This window comes from Agelaius phoeniceus, chromosome 5, assembly GCF_051311805.1.
Source record: "Agelaius phoeniceus isolate bAgePho1 chromosome 5, bAgePho1.hap1, whole genome shotgun sequence".
Taxonomy (NCBI): Eukaryota; Metazoa; Chordata; class Aves; order Passeriformes; family Icteridae; genus Agelaius; species Agelaius phoeniceus.
Window position 1 is genome coordinate 29,580,803 of NC_135269.1, and position 10,849 is coordinate 29,591,651.

At 39.6% G+C, this 10,849-nt stretch overlaps 1 long non-coding RNA gene across 1 annotated transcript; it reads right to left on the minus strand.

Moving 5' to 3' along the window:
* Positions 1 to 2,381: 2,381 nt before the first annotated feature.
* Positions 2,382 to 9,761, minus strand: LOC143694046 (uncharacterized). Its single transcript, XR_013182221.1, has 3 exons — positions 9,654 to 9,761; positions 5,125 to 5,207; positions 2,382 to 2,627 (listed from the first exon to the last, which is right to left on the minus strand). It is a non-coding gene; the product is annotated as an uncharacterized LOC143694046 (long non-coding RNA).
* Between the last annotated feature and the right edge of the window lie 1,088 nt (positions 9,762 to 10,849).

A 10,849-nucleotide genomic window follows, 5' to 3' on the forward strand; every position in this document is an offset into this window, starting at 1 on the left:
CAGGGATGGCTTCTGTGAGAAATTGCCAGCAGCTTCCACCCTGTCCAGCAGAGGCAATGCCAGCTGGCTCCACAATGGATTTGCCACTGGCCAAGGCTGAGCCCATCAGGAATGATACTAACACCTCTGTATAGCATATTTAAGAAGAAGGAAAAAAAAACCTTTTTGCACGGATGTAATTGTGCTCAGAGCAGGGCAGAGTGAGAATATGTGAGAGGAACAACTCTGCAGACACCAAGAGCAGTGCAGGAGGAGGGGCAGGAGGTGCTCCAGGCAGCAGAGCTGAGGTTCTCCTGCAGCTCCTGATGCACACCGTGGTGAAGGGGCTGTGTCCCTGCAGCCCATGGAGGGCCACGGGATGCAGAGATTCAACTGCAGCCTTGGAGGAGCTTTCTGGTTACTTTTAAAAATAACTCAAGCTCTTGACCTGGCTGTGTGTCTAGTCAGAGATAACCATGCAGTGGAGGGGCCTAAGACCTAGAGCAAGGTATGAAGCAAAAAACATTCATGTGGCCCTTCCTGTATGAGCAAAAATACAAACCAGAAACTTCTGCATCAAGTCAGTTCCTCAACCTTAGACAAACACACCATTTGTCAAGGAGAAATTTAATCTGCAGCATCTATCTGTGCCAGTAGATAAGGAAAATTATCAAGAATCTGTTCTAAACTCCTCTTTGTTTTTCCCCTTTGCACATTTACACTTGCAGAGGAGATACTCATCTGAAGGCTTATTAAACCACTAGTTGGTCAACCTGTTTTCTATTTAAGATATCTAAACCAGCCCATCCAATATGAATGAGTCAGCTGTAGGAGAGCTTGTGTAGGTTTCCCTGCTGGCAGATCTGAAAGGATGCTAAATTGAGCAGAGGGTTGTGGTGTTAAGCTGCCAAGAAGTGGCAAAGGAAATGGTGGATGAACCACCAAGGAGTCTGGGTATACCTCTGTTAAGGTGATAGTGATCTGAACTGAGGCTGTGACATGCATACATCCTTTTCACAGATTCTTTGAGTGTTTCTTAGTTGACCTTTTTATTAAAAACACATTATCTGTTATTGCACAAAAACTCCATAGTAGTGCTTTGCATCAGCTCAGCCATTTGCAGACTCACCATCTGCCTAAGCCCCTGATGTTTTCCTATCTCTAACACCTTTCTCTTATTCAGTTTTGTCCTCATCCTATTAATTTGTGTTTTGGTTTTCACCAGGATAGGGTTAATTTTTTGCAATACTGAGGAGGGGACTACTACCTCACATAGTTTCTGGGGTTGGGGAAGGGAGTCTGTTCCAGGAAGAAGGGATTCTTCCTGGCTGAGTAAATGTGGGGAAGGTTTTCCACGGGAATGCTTTCTCTTTTTGTACCCTCTGTCATTAGTATTGTTGCAGTTACTGTTCCTTTTCTTATCTCATTGCTGTTTCCAGTAACGTGTTCTTATCTCTACGAATGATCTTTGCCTTTTGTGCCTCCAGTTCTCTCCTCCAGCCCACTGCAGGGGGAGAGGGAGGGGCAAAGCAGGACAGCAAGAAAACAGCATGTGGTTTGGAGAATCTCAGTGTGGGCACTGAGCTGGGGAGTACCATTCCTAAACAACAATAGTTTCTAACAAACACAACATTTAATGACTAAATCAAGAATTTTTAATGCAGAAGTCTAGCGAGAACTTTTTAAAAATTTTGCATGTGAATTCAATAAACTTTCACTTGTACAATTTGAAAAGTCTGTATCACTCCACTAAGAACCTTCAGGTCACAGTAAAGTTAAAATGCATGCTAAAAAATATTAATGAAATTTATTTCAAATTAAACTTGGAATACTCACTCAAAATTGAAAAAAACCCAAGTGCTCAAAGTTGGGAATAAGATGCTGTAATCTTCCTCAAGGATAAACAAAATGACTGTGTTAAAGAATAATCATCTTAACTTTAATTACAGAACTGGTTGCAAGAGCCATCCACTGTAGCATTATCACATACTGATATGCTCCAGGACTAGAATAGGCTCTGAGTGGATCAATTACTATTTATTTCCACCATTCTTTTCTCTAATTTCCCCAAATGATACCAATTTAGTGTAAGCCCACTGCAGATGTGAGTAAACACACTTTTATTTATAACCCTGCCTTTTGGCTGTGATCCTCAGTCTGGTCACAGCCAGAGTTCCATAACTTGAAGCAAAATTATTACTTGGGAGTTGAATCAGATTACAGATAAATGGCACTGCAGCAGATGGACAGGGGAGTTTGTTAACTTTAAGAGAAGAGTACTAAAGGATATTAAGAACAAAGAAACAAGCCATAATTATATATATGTTCCAAAGTATTAAAATACCTTCCACTAATCCTGACAGTCACTTATAATATGAAATCTTATTTTTCCTTGCCATTAGGCCCACTAGCACCAGCTGGATTTAAATTCAGTGAGTATTGTAAGTCCACCCTTCAACAGTGTAACACTGATATCACACCTTTTACTTTCTAGTAGGTTGACTATAAGATGACAGCTTACCAAAACTGCTTTGCCAGGGCAGTTTGTGAGGAGGATCTTCCACAGACTCTTGTATGCCAGAAATTAGAGTTCCCTTCATGTATCTTTTCCCTCAGAGCCCAGAAGCTAAGTGTGGGAGAGGTCCCATCTGAAACACAGACCGTGACATTCAGTTGTTACCAAGCATACATGCCTCCACATATCCATATTAACAAATTAAATCACTTGCCTATATTAAACAGAGGTCAAACATGTCTGCAGAAAAGCATCTTGGATTTTTCTTTTGTAAGGAAAGATGCAAACAAAAGCATGGTATTACATAGGTTAACACAGAGAGATTAATTAAAATTGATTTTGAAACATGAAACAAAATGTTTTTCCAAATGCATATTCATTTAAGGAACTGTGTAACTAAGCACCTATTTACATATGTATCTACTTCTGCTTGCCTACTGACTACTATATTTTGAAATCCTGTTGGTGAGAGAAAGAAAAATAACTGTATTGTTTCCTAAAGTTAAAGATGATGCAATTATGCTGTGAAATGGATGGTTTATCAGAGAAAAATAACTTTGCATCTAGCTGTGTTTAGGAAGGCAATTAAAGAGGTTGGTTCCACTCAGGGGGTAACCTGAAAGCTATTCTGGTGTTCAGACCAGTTTTGATCTCTCACTGCTGGTGCTTGACCTTCCCTCCCTTGACACTTCCACGAGCAAGTCTTCAAGGAAAAGTAAAAGCTGACCCAAGTTTAACTCCTTATTGGTTATTCTGGCAATTGTTTTTTGTGTATTTCTGTCTCACTTCCTGCTTTTTGTTTGTCCTGAACAGACATGGCAACAGGATGTTAGAGTCAGAGAAATTAGCCCAAGCTGCAGGATATTTAGTGCCTGCAGGCTGTAGGCTGTGGTCTGCCAGCTGATAAGGTTTTACTTCTAAAGTCATCTAAGAAGAATCAGAAAGGCAACAGAATGACAGTCAAGCTTGGTACATAAAAAACCTCAGTTTCTATAGAGAACATTTTTCAAAGTTGTCTGGGTAGGGACAATCTTTTAATGAGCCCTTTAAAAAAAAAGCATTATCGACACATGAGCAGTACTTATTTTCTTTTTAGTTGGTTTTAATGAAAATCTAATTAATTAAGTTGGCCAAATTAATTAAGCTAATGAAATTAACCAAGAGAACTTTCAGTTTTGTGTCCAGAGGCTACAAAGACATTTTGTGTCAAATAATCTTCTTAACGTTCCTCCTCTGAGTTAATAGAAAGACCCAAGATATAAACTACCTTTGCCACCAAGGAGCAATGGAATTAGGTATTTTAATTACAACTAGAATTGTTCTTAATTAGTAACATGTACTATAATGCAAGAGCTTCCTTCCTTTGAATGCTGTTGAATAATGGTGTCTCTGAGAGAAAAAGGGACAAACCACTGAATATGAAATGAATTGCTTGATGTTGTTTCTTTTTTTTCCTAACATTTCCCTTCACTGTGTTCACTCTGAGAAGGATCTAATTGAATTGTCATTGTCTCTGATGATTTGCCAACAAATTTGCTCAGAAGAGCCTATTAGTGGATGGTTGTACCCCAACCATCATTGTACATTATTGTATGCTCAGCCATTGTTGCACATCAATCTGGAATACCATTTGGAAAGCCTATCTTCAATCTTTCCATTGTTGCCACTCTTGTGAGAAAAAGTCCAACCAACAGGTTGCTCTGCCTCTTTCTTGCTTTCTTGCTTTCTCTCTCTCTTTCTTTCTCTCTTTTTCTTTTCTTTTTTTTTTTATTTTTTACTTTTTCTTTTCTCTTTTCACTTTTTTCTTTTTTTTCTTTTTTTTTTTCCTTTCTCTTCTTCTTGCTCTATTTCCATTTCTTCCATTATTTTCCCCCTTTTTAACCACCCCATATTTCAGGCATGTTTATCTTCAAGTTTATAAAAATGCTCCATGCTCCCTGCAAATCCCCTCTCTCCTGGGAGATGTTTACAGCCCATTTTATGACCAAGTTCCCACAGATTCCCCCATTCCTCTCCTTTCAGTGTAGCACATTGTTCAATGCCAGGTCTGGAAAAATAAACCTGTGCTGCATGCCCTATTTGCCTTCTTTTTCAAATGAAGTCCACATTGTGAATTTGAAGCCAGAGGATTCTGAATTGTCAGAGGAAAACAGGGACGGTGGATTTGATACCTGAATGAAGGTCAGTGGGAGCAAGAAACCTCCATGTATGTGAGATCAGTCAGTTTCCCAACTCCAAATGTCATTGAGCTTATTTATTATCTGCAAAAAGGTCTCACATCCGTTCTCTCTTGTTACAAGTAACTGTGGCTTTTTTCATAACCAACAAATGCATCCAGGATCCCTTATGTTCCCCATATCCTCTAACTTCAGTAATTCAGTAAATAATCTGCCAGAAAATCTCCTATCCAAATAGCCCTCTAGGTATTATAATAACACCACTTATATGAAATGAAATGTTTACTGTACAGTCTGAAACTGAAATAGAGCTTAAATTGAGGCACCCCATGCTTTAAAACCTTTCATTACTTAATCTACATGGAAAGGACACCAGATGTTGTTCCTTTTTCGGGTTTTTGTTTGTTTTTTTGTCAAAAGTATATTGCTTTTGATATACTAGCTGAAACATACCAGAGGCAAGTCCTTAGCTGGTATAAAATGTCACAAGTCTGCTGTGGTCAATGATGCAATAGCAGTTTATCCCAAAGGAGGATCTGAAACAAACAAGGATATTTAGCCTGAATTGATGGAAAAATAAAGTCAAAATTTGTTTGTCTGCAAAATCAAGCCTGAAAGGTGATGATGTTCTCTATATCTCATTATCTCCATAATTTCTATAAAATTTTAATTTTATCTCATAATCTCTATATTCTTTAAATTACCAAATAATCTATTGTAAGAGTTCCCATCCAATCCTCCAGATAACATAACAATAAAACAAATATATACATTTAATAAAATGCCACTCTGTGAAAGTATAAATTATGTGATAATGACCCAGAATCTAAGAACTCATCCTGATCCAAAAAGTATACTAGTGAGAACCAGTTTTCTGCATAAGAATTTCTGTTAAGTATTTCTGTGACTAGTCAACGTGTACAAAAATCCCTTGAATCACTGTCTTAAAAAAATGAATAGATAACATGTAGTTAGGCCAGGATTCAAAAAGACAGTTCAAAAAATAGATCACTTACAGAAGAATGTGGAAGTCAAACAGTGGCTCAAAAAGCAAAATAATAAGCTTACTTTTTACAACAGGAAGAGCTGCAAAATTCACAATCTTTGCAGGACTGCTCTTTATTAACATTGCTTGCCAGCCCATATGCCACTTCCTTTAGAAAAGCAGCAGTAATGAAGTAATGAAGTCTCTCTCTAGTCAAGGTACTCAGAGTCTCTCAATCCAGGCAAAGGGAAGCACTTTTCAAAACTGACTCATAGGTGAAAGCAAAAAGTCTGCTTTTAACAGCCGTATGCAAAAGTCTCCTGGGGTCATTGTTTGCAATTTTCAAGGGTGGAATTATAATTCAAAATGATCTTTAAAAATTGGAGAAGTAGCTTGGGGGAAAAGGAACAAAATTAAATACAGGAAAATAAAAACTCACATAATTTCTTTGGCTGTAAAATCCATGGCTATAGCAATGATGCATGTTCCCTGAAAGCAGAGGATTCCACACGTCACTGATACAATGAGTGTTGCAGGCAAAAGCTTGGGAGAAACATGGTAACCCACAGTTTTATAGCAAATGGTCCATAGGGCGGCCTATCAAAAGCTGCAATAAGAGTCAACAGCATCACACTTAGAGATAAAAAGTCAATGTAAGCAGAAATATTGCCTACAAGAGCATTCAACAGTGGCAAGGCTATAGCTGATGTTTTGCCTCAGTTTTTGAGCTTCTCCTCTTTAAAGGAGGAGAAGAACCAGCCAAAAATCAGAATAGTTCTTTGAAGACAACACTGGATTCATTAGAATTTGTTTGAATTTGTTTTTCTCCAGAAAGAGAAAAGGATAAACCAAGGAGGGTTGCAATTATCTTCAACTATGCAACAGAAAAGGAAACTGTTCCCCTTGTTTGTGGTTGATTGCATGACAGGAAAACTACAGTGAGTAAGGTTCAGCTTTGACATTGGGAAATGTCAGAAAAGTGAAGTCTCCAAGGATCAATGACTGGGCAGTATTTAAGAATGTAAACCTTGGTCAGGAATGGCAGGCAGATTTCATCTTGCCTGGGTGGTTCCACAGTGTCCCACCAAATTTGCAATTGGTATTCTGACTCAAAATAGCTGAAAATAATTGAGTCTGAGACAGGCTCAAACAATGTGTAAGAGGAAAAGGGATGACAGCACTTATTGGGCAAGAAATGTTCCTATTTCATATCTCTATCACAACCTCCAGCCAGTAGTGTTCTGCATGATGATGGGATGGCATTTTCTTTTGTCTCATTCTCTATTAGTCCCCTGTGTTAACCATTCCTTCTCCCCATTCAAACTGTTGTTTTGGCTTTTTTGCAGGGTGGGGAAGTGAGGAAAGGGATTCTCAGTCTCTCATCCTGTTGGGACTTCCTGCATCTTACAGGGATTAGGAAGAGGTTCTTGAAAGTCCACCTGGGGATGCTGGCCTCTGTAACCACTGTGAGAAAAGGGAAGGTTCCCTCATGCTGTGACAGCTGCAGACACCACTAAGCTTGAGCAAGGCAAAAGAAGGTCAAGGTTTTGGAGGTAGAGCATTTGCAAAGTATGGCCTTGCAAAACTGATGAGAAAATATTTCACTAATACATGTTGGTTAAAGGTAGAAGAATTATCTCAAATATGAAAGACAGCAGATACTGAAACATGAAAAGCAGATGTGAATCATCATTAAAGTACAATTTTAAAAGCAACACAAATTTTATATGTTAATCAGTACTTTTTGAACTGTCTTTAACTAATCAGCAAATATTTTTCTTCATTTAATGGACTTATAATATAACCTGGCATTTGCTAGTAAGAAATAGCACAGTTCTTGGGGTATACTGGAGGGGTTTTTGTTCTTTTTCTTTCTTTTTCTTTTTTTGATTGGGATTGTAATCAGTATAGAAAGTCCCTTCAAGTCAATCAGAGAACTTTAGAGACTGAAAATTTCAGTCACAACTAGAAATCATAGAAAATAGGGCTGCAGAATACCTTGAGAGATCTTCTAGTCCATCCTCTCTCTCATAATAGAGGAAGAGCTACAAGTAAATAATTCTCAAGAGATTTTTATCTCCCCTGTTTGTAGAGTCATCAGTGGTGAAGAATCTCCTGCCTGCCAAAATGAGCTGCTTCTGTGCTACATTAAGCATACAGGCAGAGCCTGAATGCATGAACTGAAGCTGTCTTCTCTGTCTTTTTAGGAAATTCTCCCTGTAAGTTTCCTGTTCCATCCTGCTCTTTAAGGGTCTGCCTAGCAGCAGGAGACTGAAAATGGAGAATCAAGCTCATGATCCAGCCTGTGAAAGTATCCATGAAGATGGGTGACTGATAAGAATTTGGTTCTGCTGTGTGAGGAAGAAACCCTGGAAAAGAGGTGGGAGTTAGAGATGTTTGCTTCTTCCTAACTCAAATAGCTTCCACTTGAGAAGTGAATGTTTCTACAGCAGGATGTTCTCTCAGCCAGTGGTTTCCAGAGGAGGAACAGCTCACCAAAGTGAGAATTGCATCTGTAACTATTTTGAGTGGTAGGTGTGTTTCCCTCTGGTGCTAAAGTCTGTTGTGGTAGGAAGGAGCCTTACAACTAAGAGGAACAACTGGAAGAGAAACCACTTTGGAAACTGTCCTGCCAGGCATTTTTCTTGGTGCACAAGGAACAGACCAACATGGCACTTGCACATGGTGAACATTTTTAGGCACTTTGTGGTGAGAGTGCTTGACAGCTTCCCCCTGAGCTTCAAAAATGAGTCTGAGAAGGCAGCAGTGATCTGTCATCTGTCCTTACAACCACAAGCCAGCAGGTGAGGTGCTGAGCCTCAGATAGCGCTCACTCTCACTTCCTCTCACATCAGCCAGCTTTTTCAGTTTTTTAACATTGCATGGTGCTTTCTTCTGCTGCTTCCCAGCTTTCTGCATGCAAAGTTATTGCTTTGAACTGCCACAGCTGGCCACAGATTTTTAAAATAACCACCTGCAACCTTACAACACCTGTGTTTATTATCTCCTGTGAAGAATGTGTTGGCAATTTTCATATTTGTACTGACCTTACACTGCCTTAAAAATGTTATTTTACTTTTATGTGGTGCACTAAGAGTTTCAACTGAGAACATACGAATATATTAATTATTATAGCAAGAGGTTTCCAGCTGCTACTGTCAGAGTTGTTGTCCCTCTATGGACAAACACCCCAAGGTTCAGCCCTGAGGGTTCCTGAAAGGGTCTTGGGGCTCAGTCCCCTGGCTCAAGGCCATGCAGTAAAAGCCCATGTCGTGGGGAAGTCCCTGAGACTTTTGCTGACAGCAGAGATGACATGGCAGCAGGAGCTTTCCTACACACACTTCAGGGGTAGCAGCACCTCTCCAGTTAACCTAGGTCACAGGCCATGTCACTGCAGCTCTGCTGCTTCTGTTACCCAGAACTGGGCCATGAAACCTGCAGAGAGAGGAGCATCAGCTGCCTTCATGCCATGGGGATGGAAGCTTTCAGGGGGCCAATACTACAGCCCCAGTGCATCCTCCACAAACATGAAGATACCTGTCTGATTTGTGAGGTGTTGCTTCAGTACAATTTTATGGCAGCTTTTAAATTGTAAACCATGGACCAGCAGATAGTGGACCCTTTGTATCAACATTCTTGGTCTGCCTGTTTGTTTTCCTACAAAATATGTGTGCAAACACACATCATTATGTGTAACATATATATAAAATTAGATGCAAGGTGCACACATACAAGTGTAAACAGAAATAAATGTAGTGTGAAAGGCAGAGAATGTTATAGTATGCTCTAGCATAGACTATATATAGGAAATCACTGAAGATATTTTGCTTCCTATGAGGATCACATCCCTGCCCACAAATCGTTATATAATCCTCCCATGGCAACTGCAGCATTTGTGCAAGGAAATGTTAGGAAAATATTATGTATATTTAGCTGTTTCATGCAAAAGAGCATATTCCAAGGGTATACCTTAACATCTAACTCTTTTAATACTCACAAAAGAGGCTGGAAACAGCTTCCCCTGGCTTGCAGCTCTCTGAACTTAGCTGGAAGCTTTTTCCCGGATGCGCACGAACACAGCGGAGCTGGGAAATTTTGGGGCTGGTAAATTTTGCAGTCTGTATTTTAGCCACTGGGTGCCGCTACCAAATCACTTGTCAAAACCAGTTTCTCCAAATACAAGACTGCAATTTTTATAGCATGCCTGGATTTACCTTAGCCTGAGACACTAGGTTTTGTGGGGCTGCTGTTATCCAAAGGTTCATACAATAACTGTTCTCTCAGAGCTGCCAGTGGGCTTCAATCAGCCGCAGTCAAGATATTTCCTCACAAAAGAGTAATGGAACAGCTTTTTATTAAAGTGCACAAGTGACAGGTGAGCAGGATTAACAACAAGAAGATCTAAAATAAAATTTTAAGAAGTATTTCATAGACATCAAATATTTTTAGAGGGCTAAAAGACCTGATTCTTATGATATGAGAGGAATTTGCTGAAAATAAACCATGTATCTCTGCTGTTACATAAACTCATAAAAAGTATAAGTGAAACAAGATGATCGATTAATCCTATTCCAAATTGCTACCATGTCCTCCACCATCATTAGAAAAGTGTTGTTTCAGGTATGCTTTTAATCAACTGCAGATTTTTTCAAACTGATTCTTCACATTATCCTCACTATTTTAAATGGCCATTGTTCTGTTTGGAACTCCTGAATATAAATGCAATACTGTCACAGTAGTCTAATGGTATATTTAGACCTGAGAATATTTGTTTGCAGTCCTCAGTGGTTATGACAACGCACATGAAAAGCACATATCTCAACAGATGCAACTACTTACTAAAAACCCCATATTCATTGTATCTTCAGATAAAAGAAGAAAACATGATGTTGTCGAGTCATCTCTCCTGCAACACCTGGGCAGGTGCCAGCTAAAACCACTGACAAAGCACTCACCTCTGAGTTCTCCTCTGAGAGGCAATGACAAAAGGAAGGGAGGACATGGCAGGAGTCCTGTGTTGGATGGCCAGAGAAGAAGGGAGTGGGGACAGCAGCAGCTCAAAGGACAAGTGACAGGAGGAAAAGCAGCAGGGTTTTGGGGGCCAAGGAAAGGCATATAATACTACCAGTTCTCTGCAGTGAGCCCTTCCTGCAAAACATTGGGAGCCACTAACCTACTATTCATGGTTCTGCA